The following is a 15,153-nucleotide window of genomic DNA, read 5'->3' as shown; positions in this document are numbered from 1 at the left end:
CCAAAAAATCCCCACCGAGATTTCTTCACTTTCGCACTGCTGCCTGCTTCCTTCACTGCGGTGCTGCATTTGGGGCAAGCCTGTCCCATGCCTGAGGAATCAGTCACCAGGATTTGTATTGATTATATACCACAGCTGCCTAATCATCAATTCCAAGACTTTTTACAGGCTATTCCCAGGGCAAAATATCAACTAATTTCCAAAGTCCACAAACACAATATTTATGGTCTGAGCAACAATTGGGATGGCAGGCAGGGTCTAAATTTCACCGATGTAAAGCACTATATCCCTGAAATCCACAATACTGGAGCACTGCCATTTATAATACCCTACCTCAACCCTCTTTACGCATCCCTTGTATTATTTGCTGTATCTCTTATCACTGCAGATCGTCAGCTCCACAGGACGATATCAGCTCAAGAAAGCTGCAAACAGGAAAAATAGTCAGAATTATAAAAAATATAAAGAGGGTAAAAGAGCCAGCCAGGCCTGTTATTCAAGTCATAGAAGTCCCTAGGAAATAATTCTCACGGGACTTCATTACAACAGCTGAACAGTGCAGGTGGTGCCCTGCTTTCAGTTTTAAATCACAATCCACTTGGGAACTGGGCAAGACTGGACATCCAACTGTGCAAATTTTTATTTTTTTTTTTTTTAAGTGGAGTGTGCATGAAAGCGATTTTAGACTGAAAAAGACAGCCTTACCCAAAGGCCTGCTCTAGTTCTGACTTATTGATTCAACTAACATTCTTTGGAGAAGCTTGACACATTTTTACAAAAGCATAAGATGCCAGGATTTATACCTACATCAGATTTCGCCATGTTTATTCCTTCTGTCTGAATGGGCACTACAAAAAAAAAAACAAAACAAACCACAAGGAAACCGGAATTGTAGCAATAACTTAGCCATTTTACTATGGTTGTCTTTTTTTTTACGTAAGTCACAAATAATTAACACTAGCTTCAGTTTGAAGTTAATGGAAATACGTATTTTGCAATGCATGCTCTCAGAGATTTAAGTAATCTATTTCTAAATTATCTTATTAAAATCCTGGAGATTTAGAGCCCATTAACTGTACAAAATTTTACAGAAAAATCTGACTATATCCCAGAAGCAAACAACTAAGGAAAATACCCATCTTAGCAACCAATCTCTCTAAAAATTATCTTTAATATACCACAATTTCCTGTTTTGTTTACTACCCTATGCAATTTCCTCCACCAAAAGCAAAGGTCAAAAGAACACCCTTTGATAAATGACACCCCTGTTCCTTTGCTGGACTCCGGTGTCCCTGTATCCAATGAAGGTTTCATATGATCCTAAACTCAGGCAGTCCCTTCCTGGTCATTCAGATTTGTACTTGGAAGGCAACAGGTAACATATATCGAACAATAACTCTGAACACAGTACGGTCATCACTCTGGATTTCAGGAAAGGTTGGCTTAATTTTAAAATGTCACAGGATTTCTGAAGTCTGTTCTCCCTGGCCATGGCACCTGAGCGCCCAAGCCAGCTAGGAAAGATCTCAGGGTACCCAAATTCCCGTGCCTTGTTCAAACGTCAGGGCTGTCAACAGGATCTCTTACCAGCCAGGAGAGGATCAACAAAAGCCCCAGGAGAGGGAAAGGAGACAGTGGTTACCTCCATTGCTTAAAACCACATCATAACAAATTAAAAATTAGTTCTTAGCTCTCAGTCCAGTCTCCTTCACAGGAATTACAGCATCAGGCTGATGATTCATAACTGTTTTCAAAGCAGACCCTAGCTCAAGTGGAAGAATAAAAGATAGCAGAAACGGTAATAAAAAACATGATGAGAATAAATAGCTGGCACACAGCACTAGAGGGAAAAAGTGTTATTCCACATCTTCCAATAAGCGTGACCTAGCTCATCAGATACAATCTCCGCTTTAATATTAAAGCCATACAGCAAACAAGTGAAGCAGAACTAGCAACTTGTATTGACTTTACAATATCCATGTTAATTATACCAATATCTGAGGGTTGCAACTGTCTTCAAACACCAAACCCCAATTCGATTCTAGTCCAAGTTTATGAGACAGTAATCCTGTTAGACTCTTCCTCTTCTGAAAATGCAAACAGCTGAAAGTGTTGTCAAAAGATGGCACCTGGCAGCTCAAAGTCAGGAAAAAAAGCTACAAGAGACGGGCAGAGCACAGCAACTAGACTGAGACAGATTTCTGCTAATGCTGCAGCCACACTGTCACCACATGCCAATTATCCAATACACCGATTTTTTGTACCAATGAGCAATCCTTTTCCATGTTTTTTTAAGTTGTTCAGCAGAATGACTGAAATTTTTATATTCAAACGAAATAAAATTGTGCCTGAATGGTGACTTTGTTCCACTGAACCACAACCAGGCAAGGCTGGGCTTGCAGTAAAACCATCTCTCCACTGATTATTTCTTTGCCTCTCTACTTGTCTTTTTGCTCCATCAAAGCAATGCCCACAGAGCAAAGGTGTCAGCCCTGTACCAGATGTTGATGTGGCATCATCACTGCAAAGGTAGTGGGTCGCAGGTGATGCTTGTCCTTCCCCAGCTCAGGAGTGTGGGTTTCTACGTGCAATATCCTAAAAAAGACGTGCACACGCGCTCCCCTTGCTGGGTATTTCTGGAGTATAGCATTTTCCCAGGCTGCAAAATGAAACCCTGCTTAAATCTGGTGAATAAGGAGCAGTTGGGAAAATTAATAGGACTGTAACTTGTGTTCGGTATTTGTGGAGTGCTGCGTTTCCGTGGCAACGGGGGGCTACAGGCTTTAATTACCGCCGCGACATTAAGGGCCCCCGCTGTACAATGGCGCGCGTGTGACACACTGCCAGGCGGGGGAACCGGCAGGAGGAACGCCTGCGCTGCCCTCTCTGCCCCGCGGCTGCCTGCGGAGGTTTAGGGGTCGGAGCAACCATTGCACCCGGGAAGGAAAAGATGTAAAGAAGGGGGAAACCAAGGGAAAGCACAAGACCATCCAACCTTAGGAAAGAAGATGGATGATGCCCACCTCCCAAAACCAGCACCTCAAACCCAGGGATGCTCAACACGAGGGGATGACGGGAGGAAAGAGAAGGATGCGGTGCCCGGAGATAGAACAAGTGGCAGAAGGTTTTGCTCAAACATGCAAAGATCATCCTGCAGCCATTTTCTATAGCACAAACAGAATGGCTTCTATTTTGGGACCAGGAGATTAAAATAGCTTTACTTTAGTCAAATTGGTCTTGAACGAGACAGGGAAGGTGAGGACTGTGACCCTACAGAGGTCTCTGCAACGAAATATCCATTCTTTATAGCAAATACAGAGCTAAAACTGATAAATCATCTCAGAATAGAAGAAAAGGAGACAAGAGCATGAATCTTTAACGAAGATGGATCTATGCATCTACAAATTAAACTTTGCATATTCTTACTGAACAACAGGAGCGCTGAAAAAGGAAGAGGTAAAACGCACAAGCCAAGCTGGATGAGAGTCACCCAGGTTCAGATGGCCGGGCTGCCCTCCTGGCCTGCAGGAAGCCTGAACCCCCCGGACAAGAAAGGACTTGAACTTGCACCCCCTCCTCCGCAGGCATGGCAGCCACTGCTGCCCACCTCACTCAAAGTCTCGCTCACAAGTATTTCCCCTTCTCTGCCATCCTGTTTCACAAGAGAGGCGATGGCCGCCTGTACAATTTGCAAGAAGATCCATTTTCTGTGGATACATTCAATTTTCTGCTAAGTGGAAAGAGAAAAGCCTGTTTCTGGGGGCTAACCCTGCTTGGTGTCAGAAGCCACCCCACCGCAGGAACCCCCAAATGCGGGACAAGTGCCTGGGGGCTCGAGGAGCTGCCAGGTCTCCCAACAACCGAGCAGGTTTGCAACTTTTAGGCCTGAGCGTATAAAACAATTCTCCACAAAACCTCCTTCAAGCTCCTAAATCCCTTCTGGGATTTTGCAGCAGTGAAAAAAATAAATAAAAAGAAGCAAAGGGAAATGAAAATGAAAATAACCCACACTTACCTGCCGGTAAAGCCAAAGACAAATTTCCTTCCTAGCGCAAAGAGCATAACGAAAGCAGTATCTCATTACTGCTGCTGTAACAGGTGGGCTTTTACATTCAGTGGGAGCAAAAAAAGTACCCCAACAGTCAAAAAATCCACGACAAGGAGACAATTAGTGAGGCTTTCTTCTCACTGATGGAGCAGAGGAGAAAGGCAAGAAAGAGTAAAACATTTGCTTATCCGCCATGGTTATTTTCTGCAGTGCAATCTGTCCACCAGCCCTTGCCATATGTGCCACCCTTTCTGTCTGGAGAGATGAAGGCAGAAAGCTGTCCATCAAGATGCTAAACCTTCTGGAAAGCCCTCCCCTGCGCACTTTGCCCTGAAACGGGGACTTTTGTGGATGAACAGAACACACTTAACTAGATTAAACGTAGCTGGTTCCTGGGTATGCACAGAGAGAATTTGATTTGATTAATTCAAATTTTAAGGAGCTGAAGTGATTCAAAGAAAATAAAGAAGGAAGCGGTGAGCTACTTTCCCTTTTTCTGCTCTTCTGTATAACCAGCCCCCATCCCTATGGATGTGCATGGAGAAAATTCAGGGAGACAACAGTTGATTAATCACAAAATGGCTTTGATGACAGAGAGAAGCTGGGGGTGGAGGGGTAGAAAGAAGGATAAAAGAACTTTCTGGGTAGTTAAATTGCAGGACTATTTTCAGGTAGAAACACTAGCCCCATCTCTTCCTTCGGGCATATGCCACCTTGCCTAACATGTTACAGCTGGTTTCCCCCATCAACCACAACCCGAGTGATGGTGGAAAGCTATTTTGAAAGGTAAACTATGCTGTTACTAAGCAGTTCTTTAGCTGAGCCACATCATGAAAAAAATGAAGCTACCCCCTATTAAGCTAACAAAAAAGAACACTCTCTCTCAAAACAAGGATTTCTAAGATCTGTGCGAGGCAGAGCCAAGAGGACATGCTTTAGAGACGGCTCGGATAAATGATAAGCCACACGCTGCCCTTGCTCTGCAGTAGAGCAGGCAGAGTCCCCCGCGGGAGCAAGTGCCCATCGGCTGCGAGAAACCCATGACAACCCACGGCCAGAGGATGAAACCTGAAAGTACAGGAGAAAGAGTGCAGAAGATGGTCTAGACAGAAGGTTTGCGGCTTCAGCCTCCAGCCTCAACCTGCCAAACAGCACCCCAGCAGCTCAGGAGCATCACTTGAAGAGCTAAGGCAAACCCCTAAACCGGTCTGCCCTGCCTAGAGACTGCTTATTTTCTCTCTAATGAAAGAAACCAAATATCACCACATCAGGACTCTCCAAAAAAGAAAATAAAAGCCTTCTTAAGCCCACAGTCAAAACAGTGTTTAACTCGGGCTACCTACACTCAGGCCAAATTAGCCAGGAGGCGTGACTTGCTCGTGCGCGGGGGTACTGCATGCAGAGTGACTGGTTCACCTGCGAAACCACCCGGCTTGGTCAGCAGCCCAGTGCGACCAAGGAGCAGCAGAAAGCTGTCCTGGCTCCGGCCACCCCTTGGCAAGCAGGTGACTCGTCCTGAAAGCACTGCCATGCCTCAGCAGTACCTACCTGTGCCTGGGAAGGACGTTAAGATGCCGTCGCTAGCTGTCACTTGAATTAACTCCACAATAAAGGCAAGTTCTTTGATTCTTAACGCTTTAGGGTGATGACCGTGCCTCTTCTTATTAACTCTGCTGAAGACATTTCGCTTTGCTGCTGTACATAACTTAATTTCCACCTAATTTCCAGGGAGAAATTTCCTTCTGATCCGCGTAAAAAGGTTATTTTCAGAGCCAGCTGCCCGACCCAGCTTTGAACACACAGGAAAGGCAGAAGGCAACCTGTCCTCATGCTCTTACATATTTACAAAATACCCCCATATTACTTTGTAGGATGCTTGCCAGAAAATAAAAACTTTACATTGAGATCTTCTGCTTATGCTCTCTGTATGTACATGTACCGTATCTCAGATAGATGTACTCTGTACACAGATACTGAAAACAAATGGCTCCACGCATCATCAGAATTTACATAACAAAACATGTTAGATCTAGAAGCTGTAGTCTTAAATATACAAATAGTACCTTAAATAAAAAACATTTAAATATTTTGTATGTAAACAGGTCTTTACATACACAGTAGACTAGTACTTGATGCGGGGCCTCCAGACAGAATTCAGAGAGGGAAGCGGACATTGAGTTGACTATGTAAAGTCAAGTCTGGTTATACAGATTTGACAGAGACAAAGAATATGGAAACAAAGACAACACTGCATTTGTTTTTAGTCCAGCTGTAGGAATCATATATTCTCCACTTCAGCCCTTGTAATTCCACAGCCACCAAGAAAGGGTGGAGACAACATTTCTTGAATTAAAAAAACCAACAAAACCCCTCCAAAAATTTTTCCTAAAACATTTATCCCCTACGCATGTTTGACAGCTGTTTATTTCAATTACTTTCCCTATTAGCTTGGCTGACTGCATGTTAAATATATACATACGTGTGTGCATATATATATACACATATATATAAAAAATAAAAAAAATAGCATTTCAGCACATATCAGATATGAAGGCTTTTACAGTGCAGTTATTTATCTGCCTGAGGTGCAAAGTTCGGCTGCTGCAGTGTGTCCCCTGAATCCTGTTAGTGCTCTTAGAAAGCAACTACTTCAGTAGGAGCACTGTGAAAAAGAGTCCTTTAAGATTCAAGTGAAAATGTTAGCAAAGATGCATAGTAACACACAGTAAGCCAGCAGGTCCTGGTATGTATTCTCAAATGAGTGACAGGGGCTAAATATTAAGCAGCAACCTTCTACCTCCCCCTTGCAGAGTGAATAATGTGGAGGAGTGAGCACCGAACTGCTGTTACAGCTTTTCTGTCCACTTTCCTTGGTTGTCTCGTTCTCTTTGTTCAAAAAAAATAAGATTCCTAAACAAAGGCAGACAAATGAAAATCATTACCTTCTAAATCAGTAGTACAAATTAAAATAAAATAAAAGAAAAAAATTGACACTAAAGACAAGTGGTAGCGCCTATGTAAAACACCAAACTGGTAGCCATATGCAGAAATTATATAGAACATATATATTTATATAATATATAAAAACTGTGTATATTTTATTATATAACTTTATTTATATATATAAGTTTATTTATATAACTATAAATAAAGAAATAAACTAGAATAAAATTGTCCAATAAAAGCACAAGAGGGTTAAGAGCTCAGAGAAGGGTACTTGTCCTACAAGGAAAAAGGGAAAAGGGTCAGGAGAAATTTGGTGGAGTGGGGAGGCATCATGGCTCCAACTGCTACGCTTGTCTAGCAAACAAAGCCAAGTTGTTAAAAAACCGAAGGCCTAGAATTACGAAAGAAAAATGCATTTCAGTTCTCAGATACTTAATCATGAATTTGCAAAACATACAGAAGACATTTACTCACATCAGTAGGGAATTCTGGTTCACCACATTTTGGGAAGAGAGTGGGAAAGGAGCGATGCGCTAAAGAGCCCCACCAGGTAGGACGTTCAGATCCCTAACTTCAGGCACCACTTTTCTGTATCCGTGGTCAAAATGGCTCCAGCAATAGAGGCTGACAGAAGCATGCTACATTGGGAAGAAGCCAACCTTCTCCTCCTCCTCCTCCTCCCTGTCCAATCTCTTCTCAGCACGCTGAAATTTTGCATTTGAGATTCTGTGGGGGATGATACAATTTTCACTTCCTCATTTATTCTATGTATTCAACCCTTAAGAGCTAGCTCTTAAAATACCAGTCTTGCTTTGAAGGATATTACTTCATTAGCATTGCTTTTGGAAAAAGGTCTTTAAGAGGCAGACAGTTCAGCCTCAGGAGTGCCCATCTTCTTTGCACTCCCTAACCACAATGCTCATTTTCCCAAACCAAGCACTTCTCAACAAGTTAGGTTAGGTTCACAGACATAAAACATTCAAACTCTCATTTATTTCCATACTTTTTTTTGTACTCCTAACCCATGCTAAACACTTTCACATGTTTTATGCCAGATACTTAGATGAAACGTTTTTTAAACTTTATAAACCTTTTTTTTTTTTAATTGCTATATTGTCCAAGAGCCAGGAACCATCACAGGCAACGCTGCTACTGCACTGGGAGCTGTACAAATGAACCCAAAAGATAATGCTGTCTCTGTGAGATAAGACTCACATTCCCATGAGATATATCTCTTTTCATAAAAAGTGCTGTGTACCAAGACAATGAGACCCCAGAAATCCTACACAAGGTCCAGTGCTGCTGTAGACACCTGCCTACCCTTTGTACAGCAGAAGCAGCAGCAGCAGCTGTGTTGACAAAGCCAGGTTAACTTAATGCAATGGCACTAACATGCGATGGAGTGTTTGGAAACAACATACTTCCAAGCTTCTCTCTGCTCCTATCAGCAACAATGGGGATTCAAGGAGTTAGTCAGAAGTTCACCTGCAAACTGCCAGTTCATAAAATCCAGATCTTGTAAGAAATGACTCAAACTTACTGTCAAGCTCAGAGCAGTCCAGCGGCTCACAGGAGCAGGGTCTACTGGGTCAAAGAGACTATGCCACAAGTTATCTTCACCTGGCAGAGTTGGTAAAAAGCTAAGAAATACCTAGGAAATGAGTGCACACTTTATCCTAAGAAGGGTCCCTTCTGCATTAAGCTTGTAATACAGAGAAGTATAAGGGAATCCACACAAGAAATTAGTCTGCTCTATGGTTATTAGTTTCCAGCTAGACACAGACAGTTGGGTCAGAAAAACATTTCACATTTCTGTAAAGACTGTTTAATATTGCAATAAAAAACAGCTTGATTTTCACTGGTTTTGAAAGTTAAAAAGCTAATCATTCCAATTTAGCAAACCAAGAGGTGGGCAAACAGGGTAATTAAAAGCCCTCATCCTGTCCTTTTGGTGTGCAGTCTGAAAACCAGAAGTGCAGTCAAGAACATGATGAGGTTTTCATTCAAAGGAGACATCTTACTTCAAAAGCAGTAGACCTAACTACAAGCAACACTGTCTCTTATTATCAGTCATATGGGATGAGAACAGAGAAACAATAAATAAAACCCCAGGTAATAGTCTGCCTCCATATATTGAGTGAATGTAAAGAAAACATATAGGGAAAAGGAGAGAGGCCTGTTCATCCTAGCTGAACAATTTTAAGATGGAAAAGGCAAAACCTTTTTTTCTCAGTTCAAAAGAACTGAGAAGTTACACTAGAAAGCTACTGCGATGATATAACATACTTTGGCTAAAAGGAGTGATTTGCATACATTTCCCTTCATGAACTTCAGAATGGGAAATATATGAACTCGGATTTACTGCTTGTCCATACAAACCAGTTTAACTGGGAGTTTCAATAAGGTTAAATTCTGAACTGATATTTATTTTGTTTTTGAAGCATGTTGTGTTGCTTTAGCTTCAGCCAATCACTACTACTAAATGGAAATAAATTTAAAGCTAAAAGGGTTTACAAAGAGTCTTGGTTTTTTTCACTAAGTAAATGAAAATAAATCACTGCACCTTTTCCTATATGCAATAGAAGATGGATTTTTTTTTTTTTGGATGCTGGATTTGGAGAACAGCTCATCTGCTGGGGCTCCAGCTGGCTGGATACCCACGTTTTCCACTGCCCTCCTGACTTGTGAATGCAACTGAGGGGACGCTTTGGCTCCTTTTAGCTGCAAACTGGAGGTCAAAGCATGCGGTGAACTAGCTATAAAACTTTGTCCCAAATAATTATTGTAAACATTGGTAGACAGCATGCTTAGGGTGAGAAAATACACAAACAAAACCGTTGAACCTCACCAACAATTTCAGATCTTCAATTAAAAAACCTCCTAACAGCCACACCTGAGGCCTCACTTGCTCTCCCATTTTTCTCTCTCCTTTCTTCCCCTCCCCAAATCCTGGAAAAAGCAGGAATTATTCGTCTGGGACAAACATTTCCACTTGAAAACATTAAGTACAGTTATTTCAAAATACCTACACTAGAGCTCTTAACTTTTATTTTTCTACCAAGAAGTCCTGAAAGCAAACAGATTTAGTAAAAAGAAGGAACAAATGCATGAATCATCATCTGTTTCTCATGCTGTTTTTCAGAAGTATATCATCCCTTTTTGTTTTTAAAAAGTCTTAACCAGAGGACTTGTGTTACTTAAAGTTTACATGCACTGCACAATGCCCAGTGAAATGAGAGCCTTTTTTGCAAGGTGGTTATAAAGGCTACCTGGAAGTTTACCAGGGTTTCTAGGATGCCTATTGGAAAACCTTATGGATAACTGTACAACTACTACATACGTATCCTAGGAGACCAAAGAGCTTTCACATTTAAGAGCTTATTTCCCAGCCACCCTCTCGATACACATCTCATGCATTTATAAATAATACAAATAGCCGTGAGAAAGGAGGACATTGGTTTAATTTCAGCCAGAACGTACACTGACCTCTGCTTATATCAGCACAAATATTTCATTTTATTTCACTTCTCCTTCTTTCTCACCTTCTGACTACAAAGATTTCAGAAATCTCATGTAATTAATGTGTTTTTAAACTTGAATTTTACAACTGAGCAAAGCTAAAATTTTTTAATCTTTAAAAATTCATATACATACGTGCAAATCACCAGAAAGAGCCTTCGTATTCACGCAAGTGAATCCTGACCACAACATTTTACAAAGCATCAACCTGTTAAATACAACATATCAGAGAACCATATAATTTAGGAAGAACCCTCAGAAAGAGAAATGCCAAAAAAAAAAAAAACAAACCCAAAAAGCACAAACCAGCTAATTCAAGAGAGACTCACTTTGCACTTTGGGTTAGAATAGCCTATGCATTTGAAACAAGCTGAGTAGAAAGCATTCCCTTCGTTTCTTGTTTGTAATTCTTGTCACAGGGTCTAACCTGCAATTAAGCACTCGGCGCCCAGCCTCTGAAAAAGAGCATCTTTAAAATGCCGAGCGGAGCCCCGGAAACACCCAGGTACGATTCCTCGGCAGCTGGCACCGAGGATCTGTTACAAAACCTGCAACACGGAGCACAACAGCCCTTTCCCTTCATCACCTTTTTAGTTCACATTTCTTACCCTTCCATCCCAGCGGAGGCGAGGAGGGAGCACAGCATACCTGCCCAACATAAAGGAAAAGAAGAATATACTGTTGTTCTCCTGGAGGAGGGGATATCACATGACAACAGGGAACTTCAAGCAAAAAGGTTGTCAGCATGCCGGTATACACAAATTAATTCACCAGTGGGTAATTAAAACAGGACCAGCCCCTCCTATAATCACTAAGCAGCTCTCGGGGTTTGATTTACTTACAGCAGTAAATTCATCTAATCACCTAACCTTGCATGAATACGAGTGAAGCCCTAATAGCTGTGGCTCAGTAAATATTAACCGGAGCAGAAGCGTAGAAGATCTGCAGGTGCTCTCTTACACCGTGTCCTTTTCAAATCCCAAACCTAATATTAAAATTAACCAAGGCTAAAACGTCGCCAGCAATTTCTCATGAATGCATAATGAAGCGGCGCTACTACATCTAGCGCATCACAGTTTTGTAAGCACACCCGGCGAGCATGTGCAGGTATCGCACACACAGGAATACTTACAATAACTCCACGTATAGAATGGCTTTACAACACATACAGGACATTTCAAGTCTCTGTCATGCTCTCCATGTGCTATATGCTACGAATATTATGTAAAGCAACACAGTGTTTGCAAGAAAAACAACAAATTGGATTATATAACGTTATTTTTCTTTCCTCCCCTCCTCTATTTAAGAAAATTCTGCGTTTTAAAAAAGAAAATTAAAATGAAATGTTGAAACTGTTCTCAAAACTGCTTACTTTCTGAAAAAGTCTCAATTTCTGTTTAGTTTTATAATTCAGTATCTTAATACTTTTCTGCAATTCAGTGCAGAAAGTCAGTTTACATCCTGAAATTACTCTGCTTTTGTCAATTAAAAAAAGGAAGAAGGAAGAGAAGAAAAAAGAAAAAAAAAAGTATTCTGTTTTTCTTTCAAATTAACCAACCTCCTGGCTTTTTAAATACTAGATATACTGCATATTTGAAGACTCACAAACTACAAACCACTATCTTCCATGGCAGCTTTTATAAAATCCAGTATATTGGACTTCAATAACTCCACTTTCAAATGAAATACTTAAGTATTATTTTTTCATTATACTGATCATAATACAAATGACAGGCAGGAGAGTCTGCAGTCAGCTAAATGCGATAACCACCACATCTCTCAAGACACCATCCTCTCCCTTCATTTACTTAGTTCCATGAAGTGGATGAAAAAATCCCTAAACCTGCAAACACCACCATAAATCAGCAGTAGACAAGTATGCTCCAGCAGCGAAGGGTTCAGTTTGAGGTCTCAGTGGATGCTTCAGAAGACTTCAGGGTGGTCTTTATACCATCCCTCCACCTAAGAAAACATGATTGCAAAGTAAATTGCTCATCTGAAAAAGTACCAAAACTGTTTTTCTTGACTCTTCTTGGCTTGGCATGGTCTTAAACAAACGGGCTTAGATAAACAGCGTAATGAAGAGGACTGATGTCCTTCTGGTTCATTGGAGAGCTGCATGGCCTAGACGAGACATCACCCCTGGTGAGGCCACCAGACCAGTTAAATAAATTGTCTGATCAGAAGCGAGGCCCATTTTGCTCCTTCCCATGAGATAAAACCTGTGATGGTATTTCAAAGACCTAGAGAGCACTATGAAAACTTTTGACCTCTGCTAGAGACATTTCCAACGGCACTAAAATGACGATGTTGATGATACTGTGTTCAGTTTTGGGCTCCTCACTACAAGAAGGACATGGAGGTGTTGGAGCGTGTCCAGAGAAGGGCAACGAAGCTGGTGAAGGGCCTGGAGCACAAGTCTTATGAGGAGCGGCTGAGGGAACTGGGACTGTTTAGCCTGGAGAAGAGGAGGCTGAGGGGAGACCTCATCGCGCTCTACAACTACCTGAAAGGAGGTTGTAGCGAGGTGGGGGTTGGTCTCTTCTCCCAAGTAACCAGCGATAAGACGAGAGGAAATGGCCTCACGTTGCACCAAGGGATGTTTAGATTGGACATTAGGAAAAATTTCTTTACTGAAAGAGTGGTCAGGCCTTGGAACAGGCTGCCCAGGGAAGTGGTTGAGTCCCCATCCCTGGAAGTATTTAAAAGACGTGTGGATGAGGCCCTTAGGGACATGGTTTAGTGGGCATGGTGTGTTGGGTTGACGGTTGGACTCGATCATCTTAGAGGTCTTTTCCAACCTTAATGATTCTATGATTCTATATTTATGCTAGGCTAGGGGCATTTTCTTTGGGTTTGAGCATTTGCCTGTAATAGACCATTTCATCTGGAGAACAATATAAACCAATCCTGGCTACAGTGTTCCTCTGTCAACACACAAATACTACACCTGCATGGACTTCCTTTAGCACGCAAATGTCATTAATTAAAATAAAAAGAAAGTCATGGCTGGAAATGGCATTTGCTAAGATAGCAAGATTTTTAACACGGGGATCTTAGCTGTACTGTGAAACGGCATGGTGAAACGCCACACAGCAAAGGAAGGGGGTAAAAGCAGAGCCCTCGCCCCACCGCACGCAAGTTGCTCCCCAGGCCAGCCCTGCCACTGCAAGGTTCCCTCTGAACCCCCAAACACCAGCAATGCTCTCACTACCGATGAAGGCAGAAGAGGACAGCCAGGATCTGCCTGCTCAGCCAACGGGCTGAACTGAAATTCTGGGTTTGAGCCCCAAAATTGCCTTCAGGAGCCTTGTCTTCAAAAGACCTTAATGGCTGAAGGATGCATATTCTCTTCTCTGTGATGAACCCATTCCCTCCATCAACATGGGGTTTAATGCACTGACTCCACAGTTTTAGCAGTGCTTTGCAGCAGGAAAATTAAGATTTTAAGATTTGATTTCAACTCAGCGTGCCACATGATTGCAATGAGCAGCTGAATAATGAGATTTTATGGGAAAGAAAGAAAAACCCACCACAAAACCCCATATTATACTAACCTCAAGAAAAAAAATACGTATTTCTGAAGGAAGAGGTAAACAACTTTTACCCTCATTAAAAAATTGAGAAATGTGCACACCACCACTAAAATATAATTAATACACAGTCTTCAGAAGAGTCCAAAGGAGCAATTTAATTAACCACCCGCTGATTTCATAAATGACAAGAACACACAAAGGTAACGGCACCTTATAATTGAAAATGTCCTGTTTATTTAGCTCAGCAATTGTGCTGTTGTATGTTGTGCATAAATATGAGGAAACACGTTTTGAACTCATGACATTTTTAACTTTGTAAGGTGTGACAGAACAACGTACTGCCCATGATATAGTCACTGTATACTCCACTTATTTAATGCCTTTACCTAAGAACCTCAAAGTCACTGACAATCATAAAGGTCTTAACCTTTATGAACTCTTTTGATGGGCTTTCTCCATGCCCTCTTCAAAAACGCAAAAGAGCTGGGAGGAAAAAAAACAATTTTATTGGTATGCCACTTCAAAAAAACTATCGCCTCATGTAGGGGCTTAGTTTATATCTGTAGTTCTCCCACTTTCATACAATGGGATCCTCTGTAAGCCCCATGAAATATTTCTGTTGACGATCTTGTAAACTCATTTTGCAATTTCTCACCCTTTTCCTTCACATGGGAAAAGCTTCCTTTCAGCTACTACATCTTTTATTAAAGCTGAAGAGAAGCAGCTTTTACCAAGGTAGGAAAACAATGTAACAAAATATGTGAAAGGCTCTTCCTCATTTTTTTCATTGGACTTTCCAGGGATAAAGCTGAACTGAATTAATATTCCTTCTTGTATTCACAAAACTCAAAATGCCTTTGTGCTGCTACATTACAACCATCAAAGTCTATTTCACTGAACATGAAACAGAGCAACATCTGAATTTATGAGCTGTCCATCTCCCTATCCAATGGGCACGCTAGGAGCATTCATTTATACCTGCTTTGGGGCATACATAATTTAAAATAACAGACTGAAGAGATTCTTCAAGCATAGCAGTCTCTGGGAAGTTGATGGCCAGACTAAAAGACTTTCCTTACGGGACTCAACAACATGCCATAAAAT

The sequence above is a fragment of the Calonectris borealis genome, chromosome 1 (assembly GCF_964195595.1).
Source record: "Calonectris borealis chromosome 1, bCalBor7.hap1.2, whole genome shotgun sequence".
NCBI lineage: Eukaryota > Metazoa > Chordata > Aves > Procellariiformes > Procellariidae > Calonectris > Calonectris borealis.
This window is presented reverse-complemented; position numbering follows the sequence as displayed.